This window comes from Protopterus annectens, chromosome 4.part0 (assembly GCF_019279795.1).
Source record: "Protopterus annectens isolate FY-2018-M chromosome 4.part0, PAN1.0, whole genome shotgun sequence".
Taxonomy (NCBI): Eukaryota; Metazoa; Chordata; order Ceratodontiformes; family Protopteridae; genus Protopterus; species Protopterus annectens.
This window is the reverse complement of record NC_056733.1, coordinates 1,774,931,466-1,774,951,490: the sequence shown is the minus strand read 5'-3', so window position 1 is coordinate 1,774,951,490 and position 20,025 is coordinate 1,774,931,466.

The window sequence follows — 20,025 nt, the reverse complement described above, 5'->3', positions numbered from 1 at the left end:
GACAGGTAGGTCCGCTGGGACCGGCCTTCCCATACGCTCTGTGATTAGGTGTGTTTAATTACAACATAAACAACAGCATTCCAGATTAGTTGTAACAGCATGCAGTAATATTCCCATTAACCCAACACACCAAGGTTCCAACAGTTGAACTGCAAACATAACACATGCATATATTGAACGACAGTGGATATTCAAACAGCATGCAAGGATGTTTGGTAGCAACAGGCCACCATGAATGTGATGTTTGAAGAGGGCACATGCATCAACATGAATGCAAATATTTATAAAACAATAGGACATATGTCCCAACAAATATTTAAGATTACACATACCCATTGAGGTGTGGAATTGCATGGTTTATGCACAAACAGTAGGGTGTAGAAAAAAACCTCAGTTAACATCTTATAATTACTTTTAGTCTACACTACATTCCTAGTGACTGCAAGTGTATATCCCCTACATGTATTATTACACTTGCCACCATGCATTAGGTTGTATAATGGGTTTGGCTAGTTCAATATATACTTGACCTATATCTGACATACTAACTGTCCAAGATGCAGATGTTCCTGCTACATATTTCATGATTGCATTTATATTTCTTTATCTGCATATCTGGATGTTTTCACATGATATTTTCACTTCAATTTGTACAGAACCCTGCATTCATTGAAGCACACTCACATTTCTGCGGAACATATTAGCATGCTACTCATGTGCCAGATTTACTTATGCATGCCAGCCAGTAACTGACTGTTGAGGACTGTATGTATGCTTCACAGCTACTAGCACTTTCATCACCTACTTTAGATGGGACTGCAGAACTCTGGGTTGCCAGCACTTTTTAAAACAGTACTATTTGTATAATGCAAGGGTACAACAACATTTCAAACTAAGTGACACACACACACTCTGTGTTTTAAACCTTTATTAGTGACATTACACACTTTTTCACAGGCTCACTCCTTTATTTGTTATAACAGTGCATATGGAAGACATATTCAAGACATATTATACCTTTATTAATGGGTTAGAACACTCTTTTTCAGGCTCACTCACTGATTTTATATGACAGTACCTGCAGAGATTTTCTTCCAGATATATGTTACCTTTCTTAATGGGTTACTATGCTCTTTTTCTGTCTCTCTGACTTTTTTGTATGACAGTACATGCAGAGGACTTATTCAGGCCATTTTATGGCTGTATTATTGTACTACAACACTTTATTTCATGCTCTCTCCCCTATTTTATATAACAATACATGCAGAATAATCACTAACCTGCCTGGTGGCGCAGCCTTAGCAGCCTATCACCATAGGCTTGCTGATTCGCAGCACGGTCAACTGCAGCTGTAAAGTAAATGAAGGGATATTGAGACATACCTATCCGTTATACAGAATCAGTTATCAGTTCTTACATACTGCATTCCATGGCTACATACTCAGTCGTGGGGCATCCTGCATCCCACGGGCCTCCTGTATCCATTGGTTCAGGCAGTCCTGCTTCCATCTCTTCAGGTCTGCATGGTGGTGACGGACCTGCTCACCAGTGCGAGGAACGCCTGTGACACTGGTGAGGTCATGAGCTAACCGGTTCCAAGCCTCAGCCTTGTACTCCGTCCCTTGGAACTGGCCCTGCAGGAGTCTTGATTCATGATGGTGGACAAGGAGCCAAACCATGTATTTTGACTCCTCGATGCCCCAACGCTGCACTCGGAAGCATGTACCCTCTCCTGCACCTGCCATTCTAACTGCAAATGTGAGCTACAATCAGTTATGGTGAGTATTCCTGCCTATGGGGCTTAAATATGCCGCATTTACCGCACTTTTTTGTGATTGGCCATTTTTGAGAATTCTAGGCTGACTGCAGACATGCTCAGTGATGGTTAATCTACCATTTCTAAGTATATGTATGCTAATAGTGGCTGTTTCTCATAAGCTGTCATGGCTTAGTGGTTCTGTACTTTGACTATGATGCACAGAGTCATGGGTTCAAACCTTGTCATTCATTTTACTTTAATACTGTCCAGACAGGCTAGGGGGTGTGTCTGCATTTAAGCAGCTTTGTTCTACGTTGCTCCACGGTGCCCTACAGTGCCCTGGTTGGCGTGGCACGCACGTCCGCGCAAACGCATTGCGCTGGTTAAAGCGCGATTCACCTATGGGCAACCCTATTGTGCTGGGTAAAGCACTTTTATACTTTGGGCAACTGTATTGCACTGGGTAAAGTGCTTTTAAACTTTGGGCAACTCTATTGCGCTGGGTAAAGCGCTATTAAACTATGGGCACCTCTATTTAGCTGGGTAAAGCGCTGCTTAACTGCAGGCAATTATATATCAGAATCCTATAAAAAATATATATTTTGTTCATTGATACATTGGCCATTTCACTGCTTTTTACTAATATTTTAATCATATATGTCAGGTATTATTTCATATACTGATTTAAAACATAAATAAGAAGGGGAGTGGTGGGGCTCGAACCATGAATGCCTCCTCTTTGTGCAAATTCTCTACCATTACGCTATTGGTGTGATTTGCATAAACATTCTTTCTTATGCTCTTCCATGTCAGAATTGCTAACTACAGCTAAGCAATGGGCACACCTGCGCACACACGTGCAAATACAGGCAGCTATATCGTGAATTTAAAAAAAGAAAATTAATGTTTTACATTTTATAACTGTGATGGGGGTTTACAATGTCAGGGAGTGTGGTGTTGGGTGCAAGTACATTTCGCTCTTGTGTGTTGACATTTTGCTTTTCATACCCTTGCAGGGACATGGACATTTAGACTGCTCGGCAGTCGGACATGCCCTCTGCTTTCATACTCGGTCTGTGTAAGACTTACGGTTGAGTCAGCGTGCCCCATGAATATTCATGGCACGATGATGTCATACCGTTCAACTGCAGCCTCCAAGTAAGACTTATTAAGTTTTACATGGAGTATTTGTGAATCCGGGGGAGTGTTTATATAGGAACATCATTCCTTTTAGGTCCTGCACTGGTTATATATATATTTTTTTATTTAATTTAGTGTTGCAGAGCTGTTTCTGATCCCAGAGGCTATAACCAGTTATTTGCATTTAGTTAGCTTTTTATCTATATGTGAATGCATAGGTGTACATTTTCATTCAAAACTGCAGTTTATAAGTAGTTTGTGCACTGTGTTTAAAAGCTAATCTGTATTTAATAATTATATTTTTGAATTTATCATGTATAATCACACCTTGCTTAGTCGAGATATGAATAACTGGAACTAAACCATTTAGTAGTGTTACTTATTATGGTCACAAATGATCACAACAAAAACAGTGCCATACACTGCGATACATTTTTTGTTTTGTTTTGTTTTGTTTTGTATGGGAGCTGTATAAAGTTAGAGAAAATGGAAAATGTGTAAAATAAACAAAATGTTTCTTTTTCCCCTCTTCTCTAACTTAAATGAGACAGTTAATATAAAGTGTTTTTTACTAGCACAGAGGCTATAAAGACATAATTTGCTTAACTGTTATTAGGAGTTGAACTAAGCTTCACCATGTGTTTTTTGTTTCATACTGTATCTTTAAATTTTATCTTTGAGTTCTTGGGGGATGGTGATTGGACATTCATCAACATGTGACTCTTCAGTCATCATTTTGAAACTGTAGCTGAGTGTTCAACAGTTAGATTCTGATGAAGTTCTGAGTGCTTATTAAAAGACTGAAAGTGTTTAATCTTAATATTGTTTATGTGACTCCTTTCATGCAGCTTTGCGAAACCTTTTGTCAGTTAGTAGTGTTACTAATTATAGTCACAAATGATCACAACAAAAACAGTGCCATACACTGGGAAACAATTTTTTTGTTTTGTTTTGTACTGGAGCTGTATGAAGTTGTAGAAAATGGAAACTGTGTAAAACAAACAAAACATTTCTTTTCCCCCTCTTCTCTGACTCCCATGATCTAAAAACACAACACAAAATCTTGACAGTCATGTTACCAAGTTATAAAACATGGTCTACATAAACATGTGATCTTCCCTCAACAATGTTATGTGTTACAATTACAAGCTGTATGATCATCTGTAATGCTACCTATATTTTTTTCTCCTTGCAGTTTGCTAATAATTTTACAGCTGTTGCTGGGTCTGATTTCAGTCTATGCTCTTATAGGTTCATAGGTTGGTACTAGGCTATCAGCCCTAGGGTCTATATAAGCCTAGCCATAACAATTCCCTGGCTATTTCTTCCCACACTATTTACTTCCCTTGACCCTTGTCTAGCAGGGTGACTGACGTAATCCTCGGGGTGAATTTCCTTTCTCCCATCCAATCATCAAGGTTCCTTTTGAAGAGGGCCAAAGAGGCGCTCTGCTTGACATGTATGGGCAGTCTATACCAGAGTCTGGGGAGTCTCTGGGACAGGAACCTACCCTCCAGCATCTTTTGTTTATTGTGATGACAAGATTTAGATCCCAGGAGCATGTGGCTCTGAGGGATTGGGATTTCTTTAAGTGTAGCATGTCCAACAGCTCTGGGTTTGACATGGCCTTGTGTGTTAAGCAGAAATCGCCTCGGAGTAAATGATATGCGACAAAGTATAGCTGAAGTTTTTTAAGATGGTCAGCATAGGGCATCTGCTTTAGGCCTGTGATTCTTTTAGTGAGGTATTTCTGCGGCCTTTCCAGTTGTTGCAGATGTCTTGAGAGGTACATACCAAATGGGGCATTGTATTCTATAACGGGTCTAATGAGGGATGAGTACAGTGGGACAATGACCTCCTTTTTTCTGGATGACAAGCCCTTAGTGATGAGGTGTGCCACATAGAAGGATTTCCTGACTGTTGTGGCAATGTGGTTATTGAAGGTGAGACCACTGTCCACCTGTGTCCCTAAGTCTCTTATCACACTTTCGGTGTTTAGTGTACTGCCACCTATGTGATAATTCACAGGTACATGTTTTTTCCCAAAGGGGATAACTATACATTTCTTGGCATCGAGCTTGAGCCCATGGCTCTGGCACCAAGCATCTGTTTCTGTAAGGCCCTTTTGTAGAGTACCCACATCAATTGGGGATTCAATAATGGTTCCCAGTTTGCAGTCATCTGCGAACTGTGTTAGCCAGAGTCCCTTAGTGTTGGCATGTACTTCAGAGAAGTAGATGCCAAACAAGAGAGGTCACAGGACTGAACCCTGAGGTACTCCACTTGTCACTTGTCTGGAGCTGGATATGGAGTCAGCTACTTTTACAGTGTGGGTTCTGTCAGTAAGCCAATTGGCAACCCATCGAGTGACGTAGGGATTAATGCCCAGCTTAGTAAGTTTATCTATGATTCCAGAGTGGGGGATGGTGTCAAAGGCCTTGACGAGGTCCAGATAGGCTGTGTGGACTGCCTTACCCTCATCCATGCCTCTGGAGACTGATCTGAAAAAGTCAATAAGGTTCAGGAGACAAGATTGACCCTTCACAAACCAAAACTGGGTGGGGTCCAGTGTTTTAAGGTTGCCAATGTCTTTGTTTATTAGTTCCATGATAATACATTCCATGGCCTTGCAGATCAGGCTCATCAGACTGATGGGGCGGTAGTTCCTGGGATCCAAGGTGGATCCCCCCTTGTGGAGTGGGATAACTGTAGCTGTGTGCCACTCAGTAGGCATGAAGCCTGAGGTGAGGGTATGATTAAACATGACACTTAGGTGAGGTGCAAGTTCATTTTGTAGTTCATGTAGTACACAGCCCGGGATGTCATCTGGTCCCATGGATGCTGTATTCTTAGCTTTGGAGAGTGCATTTTTTACCTGTGTGGTGGTTATTACCAGAATATGGCAATCTTCCAGTATTGAGATGGGCCATTTAGGGGGTGAGAGGAGGGTGAAGTTGGCACTGAATCGATCTGCCAGGATATTGGCAATATCCTTGGGATCAATATATTTAATGCCATTCTGTTGTAGCTCAGAGCAGATCTGAGCATTGCCATTTAGATTCTTGATATAGTTATAGAATGCCTTGTGGTTGTCTTTGGAATCTTTGGCAATTTTATTTTCGTAACTAGCTTTGGAGGATTTTATGAGGGATCTCAGCTTCTTACTGAGGCCGGTAAGGGAGTTTTTTTGCATCCTGGGATTTTCCTCTTTTCTGCAACAGTTTTTTCCTTTTGTTGTAAAGTTTGTTTATGGCAGGGGACCACCAGATTGACTTCCTTTTTTTGGAGGAGAGCATCTTGGTTCTATTTGGGATGGCACGATTCATGCATGAGTGGATGTGCTTGTACAGTCCCTTAGTGTAGGACTCAGCAGTCGAACTTTCAGTTCCCATCTGCATGGGTGTCATGAAGTTTGTAACTTCTGACTTGAGTAGTATGAAGTTGGCCTTGGAGAAGTTTTTTATGGAGGTTTCCTTACTGGGGGGTGGGGGTGGGATGTGGATGTTAAGGGTGATTAGCTTATGGTCTGACCTGACCAACAAGGGGGTGATCACAGGTGTGGAGCATCGATTTCCCATGTTGGTAATGACCAGGTCTAGGATATTGGAGACCCTGGTGGGACTATGGATTAGCTGATCCAGGGCATTCGAATTTATGAATTCCAAGAACTGTTGAGCAAAGGTGTTGGTGCACGAGTAGTTTTCCCAGTTAATGGCAGGGTAGTTGAAATCACCCAGTATTAGGGTGTTTGGTTGTATATTAATATTTTCCAGTATGTTTAGAAAAGTGTAGTGAGAATCTTGGGGCATGGTGGGGGATATGTAGCAAGCTACAATTTGGATTGCAGTCTTACCTAGTGTTAGTTACACCTGGAGAATTTCAGACACATTGTGTTGGGCAACTAACCTGGTGGTGTAAATATCCTTGGTGAATATGAACACTCCTCCACCTTTAGTGTTTCAATCCTGGTTTGGTAGCTGAAAAGTGTGGTAAGAGTTGTAGCCTGGTATTGCAGGGGTGCTCTCTGGAGCCTTGAACCAGGTCTCAGTTACTAAACAGATATCAATGTTCTCCATTTTAAGGAGTGCCTCAAGAGAGTGCATTTTGAGGTTTAGACTTCTAGCATTGAGTAACATTACCTTCAGATTTTGCATGCTTGTACCTATTAAGGGTTATTCCTTTAAGAGGGACAGCAAGTAGTAGGCACCTGAGAGGTGTTTTTTGCAGGTACAGTGCCTCTTACATCTACAGTGCCAAATTACTTTCTAACATAAATAGAAAGGCTATGCTTTAGTCTACACAGTCAATTCTGGGTGCTATTCATAAATGCTGCTACACAAAGGAGCAGGGCTACTATGCAATATACCTGTGTACCACAGCCGTTAACAATTTATAAAGATAAGTACATGATGAACAAGATCTTAGTCTTGCCCCATTGTGTAAACATACTATGCCCTCCATTATTCATCATCATAATTACCTTACATCACACAAAATCCACAAACTTGGCACCACCAGAGTAAGAACTGGTCCCAGTAGGGTAAGTTCTGGAGTTCAGCTGTGTATGAAAAGTTGGTGTACTATTTTTGTGAGCACTTCAATCCACCTCACCTGCTGATATGTTGCTCAGCATCCAGAACTGTGCACTGTATCAGCACTACTGGTGAAAAGGAAGTAAATAGATAGGCATTTTGCACACCAGAAAAAACTGTCAGCAGTGGAGTTCTCTGGATACAAGTAAACATGCCAATACAAACTAACCTCTCCCCCACCCCACAACACAATGATGCTGGTGAGCTCCCACCAATGAGAGCGTGCATGGTACCAGATCCCATCACTACCATGTCATGATAAGACCCCTAAATCTGCTGTCATGCTTAAGGAATCAATTGGTTTTATGAATTACTCCTGGGCATGGATGAAGAGCATAGTTCATCAGTGAAAGGTAGCTTAGGTAGATGTGCTATACCTTACTACATAGCTAAACAAAGGTACATAACCATGTATAACATATGATACTAAGCCACCTTTCACTACTGCATCATGTAGTGCTGCCCTGCTATGCAGCACTTCCCTATCCTCTGTGTCTTCAATATGCAAAAGAAGAGGAGCTCTTATATAACAAATCACAGGAGGAAAGGCAGCTGAAATGATTGATCAAGATTGCTCATGAGGATGCAAACATGATTCTGAAAAAAATGTCATTCAAAAAAGCATACGTTGAATAATACCTGATTTATTTTCTTTGTTTTATTTATATTAACTATAAACTGAGAAATAATTCATACACAAAATAATAAAAGAAGTAATGTATTTTCAGTGCACAAGTGCAGCTCAATCCATATCAGTGGGAAATTTCAAAGGTGTTATAGTTTTTATGCTACACCAGCTTATTTCTTTAGTATCATTAGACTGCAAATGTAAAAATCACTACCACTTGATATTATTATACTGATTGCTCCCAAGATTCCTGTACGTAACATTTCCACATTTTTCTTAAAAAAGCTTTAATAAAAAGAAGTAACCACTGTTAATAAATATTGCAGTGGTGTATTATATTATGGGAGAATTTATTGCCTCCATGTCTTACCGCTCTACCTTCCTTTTTTATTATTTTAATTATGCTTTATTTTGTATTTCTTTTTTGCTTTCTTTATTCTCCATGTCCAGCATTCCTAGAAGCAGCCCAATAATGTTCCTCCCAAGACAGCGAATGTTTATCCTCTGCCCATTTAGGGATGTCTTCACTGGGTTGGTGTGGGGCACTGGTCCTGTAGGCACCCTAGTACATGGCATCCTGGCAAGCTACACTGACCATTGTCTTCAGGACCTGGTTGAGGACATGGTAGAGTTGGAAATGGAGAGACATCTTCAGCCAGTCCAGGATGTTGTTCGGCAGGTTCAAAAGTCGCTGTCCCAGTCTGTGCCAACCACCGCATCACAACAGGCCTCTACCTCCTCAACATTGGAGGTCCTCCACTGCAGCACCATCAGGCAGTGGAAACATTTGAGATCCTGTGACTGGGTGTCCTCCTATGACAAACTTCTCTTGACCTCCCTCTGTCCCTAATCCTCTCTCTTACACTCTCGAACCTACTTCTTAGCCAAACTACCCTCTTACATAAAAAAAAGAAAAATATGAGGTCTATCCCCTGTCAAAAACATTTCACTACCTAGTACTCTAGGTTTAGTATGTGTACCTTATCTGCTTTCAATACATCAAACTTCTCTCCCACTTCTTCCAACACAACCATCTTGATGTGTTCCTTCTCTCTTTCCTATGTTGTTATTTATCCCCTTTTCAATCTTTTCTATATTTCCTTTTCTTCGCTTTTAAGAAACCAATCAGGTTGTGCCAGAAAGACAACCCTAGAAAATATATAAACCCCGTTTATATTTTTAAAAGTTAATATAAATAGCTGTTCTGCATGCTGCTTGCCTCATATAATTCAACTATGCTTGCACTTAGGCATGTCTGTCCATAATACCAGAATACTTACGAAATTACATAAGTATTTAATGTTTTCATGTAGTACTTCACACATACATTAAGATTAACTTCAGCAAGTGTACGCATTTAATAAAAATGGGCATGTTTTACCAAAAGCTTTCATATATACTTAGCCATCGCAAATAACCTGAGATCAATGTATTTGCATATATGTGTAGTGTCTCTCTTCGTAATTGCTTCCACTCTCTAAAATCCTTTCCTCTCGTATATCATCTCTGTCATATTCATGGTATTGTTTATTATCTGTGTTGGTGTACTGATCCAATGGATTCTTTTAAGTTACATTGTAGGAAATAGCACTGTACCTCGTTAAAAAGAGCAAGCTGGCATCCCTTAGAAAAAGCTCTTAGTAGTCATCACATGGTTTTCAAACTTTTGTCTATCAATCACTTTCCTGTGTGGAAGACACCTACATTTTAGTGATTAAAATAAATATTTTTTTCTTCTCACAAGTGCCAGTCTCTGCAATCAGCAGCACCTACTGAAAAATTAACAAGTACTGTGCTCTTATAATATGTGCAGCTAGTGTGCAGAAACATCAGGATAAACTGCGTTTTCTTTTTACCTCTCTTTCACACTCACACCTTTCTGTATCCCAGTGAACTGTAACCATTCATTCAGTAAATTAAACTAATAAGTACTTCCAGACTGTGTCTAGCTTCTTCTTGAAAGGACAGCTTCCTCTTCATCTCTGACCAAACCATCATCCAGTTAATGATTTATACACTGCCCCTTAACCTAGCCCCACAGCTAACAAAACTACAGTAGTACAAAACACAAGTCTGAAGCCAAACTATACAAAAAATGCTTGCTCATCTAACTGAAAATAATCATGTTATAAATACTTAACTTCAGTAAAGACTGCAACAACTTCTAAGCTACCTCACAGTAAGCTGAAGGCAAAATGCGTCAGGCTAATAATTTTATATAAACAAAAGCAATAAAGGAAGAGAATAACGAGGTTCTGTCGTCACTTTACTGATGCTTGGTGAGACCTTGTGTTGAGCGATACATGTCACTATCAACAGCTGTATTTTGACAGCTCAGATAGATTGAAAAAATTGGTTTACTGTTGAATACTCAAAGTCACAGCTGTTGACTGGCATGCGGTCGAAAGGCAATTTTCCAATGGGCAGAATGCTGACTCAAAAGACATCGACAGCAAATGGGTAGTTTAGTTTGAATATCTGAGTTTGGCACTGTGCACCGAGATCGCGGTTCAGTGAGGAACAGGGAATTAGCCCATTTCCTCACTGTAGGGCAATCTCAGAGTTGGCATATATAATTTGCAGGGGGTGTGGAGGACACAGCTCCCCACATGGGGGTGCAGGGGAGCATGTCCCCCTGCAAAATAGTAAAATAGATGTAATGTTGACTATGGAATGTCATGGTACATTAAGCTGCATAGCATGGGTGACTGACGTCACCTCCTGCTGTGTCGAATATTTATTTATTATTTATTTTATTTTACATTTGTTAACTGGGGGTGTCAGAGTGAGCCGAAAAGGCCCTTTTTCAGCAGAGGCCAGGGGAGAAAAGCTTCACATAGAAAAATTACAGATACATTTAGACATGATCAGTATACACACAAATTACAAAATACATGTTTTTAAAGTGGTATGCAACACATAAACAGTTACAGTGGAGAGAACAAACAAAAAAATATTTAAAAATAAAGGTACTTAATAGATTTGTGGTGTACAGCTCAAATTTGGAACATAGGTAGAATACATACATAGTACACAGGTACAGTACATACATTGTAGATTAGCCAGTGTTTGTGAGAATAGTTTTCAATCTTAATCAAGTACTCTAGGTTTAATATGTGTACCTTATCCATTTTCAATACATCAAACTATGGGTGTCAGTGTATTCACTTTCAACCTGGCTGCAATTTCGCTGTTCCGGATTTAGGAGTTCAGGTAGACCATGTGACCGGCTGACCTATGCAGTTTCAAGGTTTCAATAGTAAACCGAAAAACTTATGACAAAATACCTTTTGACAATTCACAAAAATATTTTTTTTGTCTGCTGCACTCCTCAATTAGGGGACAAGGCCCACCCCCAAAAACTATAATTATCTACTACAGGGTAACACAACAGTGGAGTAAAGGGAAAGCCCCACTGTTGCCAAACATTGTTTGGGCATAATTTCTTGGATCTATTGGCAGTTGAAGAAATGTCTGATATCCCATATAGAGCATTCCTGAAAAGATTAATGATATTCAGAAACTGGAAAATGTACACAGGACATGAAACAAACATATCAAAGACATGCTTCTTCTACCCTTTGAACAAGTTCTCCAAAAATGGAATATACTCAATAAATTAAGGACCTAATTTGTGTGGGGGGGGTCATGTACTTGTTTTTTAAGGAATACAGAGAACTAGTGATTAATCTTTCTACAAAATTAAAGCCTTTGCATTCGGTACAAAAGCTAAGCTTCTTATTCCCATCCCAGCCACAAGGTACATACCACTGGAATCATACAGGCTGAATTGCGGCTCACTATTTAAATATCAGCACTCAATCTGCTCAGTGACGACAATCAAAAAAAAAGGGAAACAGAAAATCTAGAAGATCACTCTTCTCCTTTAAACTTCTTTTTTGCAAGGGATAAGTCCCCCTGCACCTCCCATGCAGGGACAAGCTCCCCAAACCCAACAAACTTATATATATATATATATATATATATATATATATATATATATATATATATATATATATATTCAAACTCCAAGATTGCCATTCCTCAGACAAAAGGAAATATTCTGAGAATTGGCCATCTCAGACTTGTAATATGTAAGTCCATTTTTTCAGCCATTCTGTCTCTTCTGTCTCCGTATTTCTGCACTCACTCTATTAGGTCCTGACATTTAACATGGTTACCCTGATGGGCTGGTATCTCTCAATATCATCGTCTCTGTCTAGACCCCACTTTATCATTTTCATATCACATTGGCAAACACAGGAAAGACTACTGTACAGCTTAGAACAACCTCCAGTGTGCATGCTACTTCCATACAGAAACTACTAAATATTCATCTGTAAAGGGAATCTTTATCCCAGTTATTGAATATGTTTTTTCCGTACATAGCAAGTCATCAGTACAGTACCATAAGTATGGTGGAATGGCTAATTGAAAGAGCAACACATTATACATACACCCCATTTTTTAAGTTACTATTTCAGGCACTGACCAGATCAACCTTTTCTTTCAATTAACATACCTTAACTAGGATCAGTTCACTTACACAGATAATATATAAATTAAATTAATCTATTACAGTATTGTCTCTGATTGTACTTCTCATTCTTCAACTTGCTCTACATATTTTGTGTCATCCTATGTCATGATAGGAAAAGGTCTACTTCTAGATCATTCCACCTACCTGGTAGTCAAACTAAATAAATACATGGTGGGATTCAATAAACTCCATGTAGGCTTCAAGCGGAGCCTACCCGGAGTTTACATGTGTGCACAGAGATGTACAGCGAGCAACAGTGCTCACTGCATATTCGTGCCACGTACTGCATTTAAACGTAAATAACTGAGGTTTTCTGGCTGGCAATAGTGTTGCCAGCCAGGAAACTGTATAAGTGAACATGAATAGCAATCCTGTTTAAATTAGAGTACTGAAGGTCTGCGGTTTTGCACGGAATGCCACTGTGATCACCAGGGCTTCACAGATAGCTCTCAGTCTCTTAGTTCAAAACATCTGGACAAAGGCCAACATAATGGGGGGGACAATGACCAAGAAATAGGGACATATTTGACATATTTGCTCTTTAGAAATGTGCTAGAAGAACCAGGGGTTGTGTTAAGATGCATGTTCTGAAAGATTTGCAGTCTGAAACTGAAATGTATATAATATTGAGTCACGTCAGTCCTGAGATCATCCCATTGATATGACAGAAAACCACAGATTTGATAAGGAACACACCAAAAGATCTAGAGGCAAAAATCTGGACATTCTGTATGTGAAAATCTTGACAGTTAAAATGTATGATTGTTAAGTATATGGTCCAAAGACAGCACAGGACAGTGTATCTACAGTGGAGATTATTGCAAAATCCCATTCCTGGCAGTTGTGTAAATGATCTGTAAGTGTACATGGACTGCCATGTAAAATAAACACTCAGGAATTGTGTGTATTGAATAGGAACACACAGATGAGTTGTAGGAATGAACACAGGGAAGGAGGTCAGGTGAAACAACTTAATTTACAGCAGATGAGGGCATGCCAACGGAAGAATGTTGTAGCAGCAACACCAATCAGATATCAATATGGTACAGTAGGACTGCACAGTGAAAATGTGTATTATGTGACTGTCACAAAAGGTGATTTAGCAATGTTGAGGATTTCAGTGTGAGATAAGCATCCTTACATGAACAATGCACAGGACGGCTATCAGGGATGTTACATACAACTGGGGTAGGGTGCATTTTGTGAAGCTGTGCAAACTGATTTGCCTGAATATGAGTGTAATCTCAGCTGAGGTCTCCAGCAAGCGGGACACAGGTAAAGGTTCATGGATAACATTATAAGCATGCAGAACCATGGACAATATCAGAACAATACCAACAGAAATCCCATGTCTCTGACATAAGATATGTGATTTAGAGCAATCAGAGAGGGTTCTGCATAAACACACTTGTAAAACTATTATGACATGTCTACACTCTATGAGGGTAATCATGCACACTGTCTTGGCACTGTAACATCTGCTGGAGGTGTTAGGAGGGACACTGCTATACCTGTATGTGAAGTTATGATCAATACAGGCTAGTTGATTGGTGTGCGTGGCATATATATATATATATATATATATATATATATAGCACAGTCCACATTGTCAAAAATGATACTCATGCCATTAATGTTGTCAAACAGCTATGTATGTATTGTGTTCATCTCCGGAACAGGTATTACACATGCGTCTGGTTTAAGTGTCTATATTATTTCAGTGAACGCTTAAAATAGCAAACGTTGTTTAATTGACCCAATAAAGTCGAAATCCCTAAATCTCAAACATACAGAACAGCGATTTTTTTTTCCCAGGGAAAAAAAATCACTGCTTCATAAAAAAAAAAAAAAAAAATCCAAACACAAAATAAACTGGGGGGCTTTGCTCCCCACACCCCCCTACTTAAATATACCAACACCAGGATCACACTACAGTGGAGGAAATGGCAAAGTCCCTAGGAAAAAAAAATGCTGTTCCGTGTGTTCGGGATTTTGATTTTATTGGGTTAATTAAACAGTGTTCGCTATTTTAAGGGTTCGCTGAAATAATATAGACCCTGGTTTAACACTGTGATGGGGTTTCCACACCATCAGGCAGTAATGTTTATGCCACAAAAAGAATACCTAGATATGGCCAATAAGATGTGTGACAGCTCACTGTGCCAAAGGTGGAACCCTTCAGTTACACATCACAAGAAGGTGTGTAGTGAGCTAGATGAAGAATGGTGCTTTGTACTCAGTTATTGGTGTGATGAAGGCTGGGAACTATGGAGGTATTATGGCCTGTGATGTAGATATCCTTCACACACTTAGTAGTTGTGTCACATACAAGGCAGTAGTCAGCACTGAGACCACATTCTGTTGTACATCCACATACCATCTACCCCAGGACACAGGTCACATGCCTATTGGTCTGATTATAGGGTGTGATGTCTACATTATACTTGGGTTGTGTATTTGTTTTCCTGACATAACAAATCCCTCATGTTTTCATGTCACTGCAAATATTATCATGGTTGTGGTAATAATCTTTGGTGTGTGTTGATACTGTCTGTATTATACTATCACAGCTAGAGTCAATGACAGCCCACAATCTGTAATCCTTCAGAAGACTGCTTGGGTAGACGATGTGTATGTCACATGTAATGTCTGTGACTTAAACAATGGACAGAAAAGGGCCTAGCAGACAGCCCTGATGTACAGACCTGATCACTGGACCTGAGATATACTTCAGTTCACACATTTCAACATATTTACATTCCATGTATGTGATACAGTGGTCTACCCACTTGGTGATATAGGTGTTTATGGTCACATGTGACAGTGATGAATGAACACCTCAATGTGGATTTGTGTCAAATGCCAAGGGCTTGTCAAGTTCAAAAAGATGATAGCGTTGTCGTCATGCATGTCCTCGATAACCTCTTTGAGGACATTTAACAAATGTAACAACCATGGTGTAACATTAACAACTCACACAGGTCTGTTGCACACAGCTGGGATATTACTAGTGTCCATTAGTAAAAGGTCCATGATGACATGTTAGTCTACCTCACAAATGAGGAGAGTCAGGATGTGTCTATAGATGCATGCATCAGGTGCTGCCCCCCCCCAACTCACATGGATGCATGTTAATGTACACCTTTCTACAGGAACATAGTCTGTGTGGAGGGTGTGTTGAACAGTGTATTCAACAGTGTCAGGAAGATGTATGTGCTGAGTGACACAATAGGCAAGCTGTGATGTCACATCCCATTGATTCTGAGTGATAGACCTGGATGAAGGTAAGACAGTGCATAATGGCTATCTTGATCTGGCATAAGGTTTGGACATAATTCTCCATGCAGGTATCATGGAGAACTCACCCAGCTGTGGATTAACCCTTACATCACTAGATGGGTGATCAATTGGCTTACTAACAGAACATGTACTGTGAAAGGTGGTGAATCAACCTGCACCAGTAGAGCTGTCACCAATGGCGTACCCCAGGGATCGATGTTTGGCCCTTTACTGTTTGGACTCTATTCGTTGACTGTTAAGGCTAAAGTATACAGCATTTGGCTTACTGATTTTGCTGATTCTTCATACTGGGTGCAATCACTGAGTCCGCCTGTGATGATAACATACTACACGAAGGGCTAATACAGACAAATGATTGTTGACAAAGCCACACAGACTACAAATAAATTCAAAATGTGTCTTTATTTTGCCATTCTGTAAAGTGGAATTCCCTGCTAATTACAGCATTGATAACAGTCCCGCTATGCAGAAACCCAGTGATGCAAGCACTGGGAATACACATACATAGCAATCTGAACTTCAACCACCAAGTGCTCACACTGTTATTGAAAGCCTTTGTTGTGCACATCATAAATCATGCCACCATATTCAGATCTGAGGATTATATTACACTACTGCACTCAAACCACATCAGAACGCTAATAGAATACAAACCATGCCATGATGTATGTGGATAGACTGAAGGCCATGTCACTGTAATCTGGATCGTATAGGATGAGATGACTTCTGCCTGGCCTCCAGGCCAGTCTCTGACCCTGCCCTGGTGGAAATAGTGCACATTGACAAATCAGATATAGCTGATGACATCAGAAATGTCTGGTGTGGAGAATATCGTAATAACAGTGTCCCATGTGTTGGTGTAAAAGGCTCCCTGTAATGCCAAGCAACAGAACAAACACACACATGTACCCCAGTTGACTGCAATGAGAATAGAACCACTAACTAAGTACACAGACTACAGAACTCAATACTTTATGTAGGTGCTATGGAACAAGTCTGACTTTTACAAGACTACAGATCAACCTATAGTGGATGACATTAGCAGGGAAAGCTGGAAAGAAGATGTTAGGAGGCCTGAATAAAATGGATGTGTAGGCATGTGCAAGTATCAAAACACTGTCAGTCCATGGGATTGGAGCGGTGACTGTAGGATACACACTTCTGCTCTTCAGGCTAGAGACACACACACACGCACACACACACACACACACACACACACACACACACACACACACACACACACACACACACACACAGTTGACTGCAGGGAGAACAGAACCCTTACCTATCCAATTACACAGACTACAGAACTCAGTACTTTATGCAAGTGCCACAGCACAGGTCCGACTTTTACCAGCCAAACTAGAGCAATAGAAACTGATGCTTTCCCAACAATTCCAGTTATCACATTTACTGGTAGTGCGTAAACCTGAGCAACAATGCCACCTGTGTTTGCTTGATGTTAAGCAGAGTGCAGCAGTGCCAAGCAGGGAGGAATTAAATAACTGAAGCTGGAAGTTTAATTTGACACTTGGCCTTAGTTTGAGGGGTATATACTGATGTAGCCTGGAAATATATATTGGAAATTGGAAGGTAACTATTAGGTGAGTTAAGTTTGCAGACATGCACTGGGGGTATAAATGTAATGACCTGATTTTTTTTGTATTTATACACTGAGGAAAATTTACTTTTACAGTATGGGTTCAATCCTATACATAAGGGACAAAACATTTTCTTCCATAGCATTGATTTCCAAGTGCTGCTGAAATAGTCAGGAATTGTACATAAATACAGATGACAGTTTGAGATGTTACACATGTATGTGTGTGACCTGACAAGGTTATTGGATATAGATCCAATTGTGTATGTATCTTAGTTAATTGTGAAGGCCATGCAAGTCCAGATAGCAGAACTATATTTACAGAAATATAGTAGACAGTATATCCTCAGTCATACATCTAAAAACACAATAATGTTGTCTCATCCCTCATACATATAATTCATATCAGCTCCACTATCTGAAATGTTATAAATGACAGTGAATATAATGGAAGTGGAACAACAGCAACAATGTCTGGAATATCCTGTATTAGAACACAGAACCATGTGCATGTCAGTCCTACACTTACACCTGTTGCCACAAGAATATTACAATAACACATATCTATTTTTCAGTTTATTGCTATAAAATGCACAGCCACAGCAATAAAAATAGGTTACTCACCCTGTACTAGAACCCAAGACCATCTGTACTTCAACCCTACACTTGTACCTGCTGCCACAGGACTAGTTACATGAAATTTCCTGATTTCCCAATCATTCTTAAACTCTCTGTGTTAACCACCATGCAATGCCGCTAAACTCACTTGTATGATCAAATACAGAAATTGCAACAATGTATTGTTTTTGACCTTTCCCCTATTACAGACACCCTGTTTATAGGTGTTTTGCAGGTGTTCTGTCTGCTTCTTGGGTAGCCCACTAGTCCATTTTGTGCATTGCCACACTTCTTGCAAACAAGATAAGCACAGCCAAACTTGGCATTCATTGTTTCCCTTGTCTGTGCTAAGCAGTGCATTACACAAATACTACCCCCCAAAAAAGAAAGAAAAGAAAAACCTAAGAAAAAAGGGACAAGTAGTTGAAATGAGGAGAAGTAATCTGTGACATACATACTAGAAAATGTTAGTACACATGAGATATTTCTACATAGGTCTGAATTTGAACTTTCACTCTAATGAACCTTCAGAACACAGGATGAGTGTCTTATCCCTCTTTGGCACACAAACACTTTACAGCAGGGAACTGAAACATAAACAAAAGAGAGAAGTAATTCAAATGAAGCTAAGCAATCTACAAAATAAATACAACAAAATGTGTGCTAGTGCACATGAGAAATTTCTACATAGGTCTGGATTTGAACTCTCACTGCAATGAACTGTCAGAATGCAGGAAGGGTGCTTTATCCCTCTTTGCCAAACAAACAGCTTTGCAGCAAGGAACTGAAATCAATCTGCATACAATGAACTGCAACATCATCTACAATAATATGAAACCATACAACTGTTATTTGTACATTTATTATTTTTGTATGTATTGCATTAAGTGATCACACAGCCAGTTAAGACTATTGCTTACAAATAAACAGCCCTGTTACCTTTCTGTGTTTGTTGGTCAATCTTCCCTTATCTGACCAGTAATCTGAGGTCTGCAGTCTGTAAGCCGCTCTTTATCATTGTCCTTAAAATGTGTGAGGATATTAAAGGAAAACTCCACCCTCTCAAAAGTTTAACTCAATCACTAGGTTTCTTTTCTCCCAACAGTATGGTTCCAGCATTGTGTAGATACCAGAAACCTGCTTGTGCTTTTCAAAACTTTTATTTACTTGCACTGGAGTCCAAGGAAGGGAAAGCCCACATATTTTTTTAAACTCAACTTCTCACATTTGCAGAGAAATTCATCTCCTCCTACATGACATATGATAGACACAGTTAAATCTGCAGTTTACCCTATTACTGCTGTCAATCTTAGATGGGCAATTAATTCTGCTAATGTCAGGAGCACAATAGCTGATATACAAAAAGACAGAAAGCTGTGGAACTGTTTTCCACTGTTTTTATTGCACAAGGGAGGAGAACTTAACACTCTTCTTTCACAGCAAAATAAAGCAATTAGATCAGTCAGGGGTTTAAAGGCAATTGTCAGCTCTTCTGGTAAATTTACATACACAGCAACACAATATTGAAATACTAAGCTTTAAATGTTATTTATGATAGTTTATATGTTAAGATAACTTAAATGTAGCATCAAAGATTTCTGTGACATTTAGAGAAATGTCAGAAAATATTGTTTCTTGTAAGGTATTAATGCATTTACCATTTTCAACCCCCCCACCCACACACACACACACATACACACAGGCCAGAACTGCAGAAAGAGAGTCAGGTGGCAACCCTATCAACTAGGCACACCAATACTGTTCATAAAAAGGTCTTTCATGCTTTTTTGTGACATCCTTCAAGAGCGGATGCATATCTGGTACATGAAGATCCCCTGTAAGAGATTC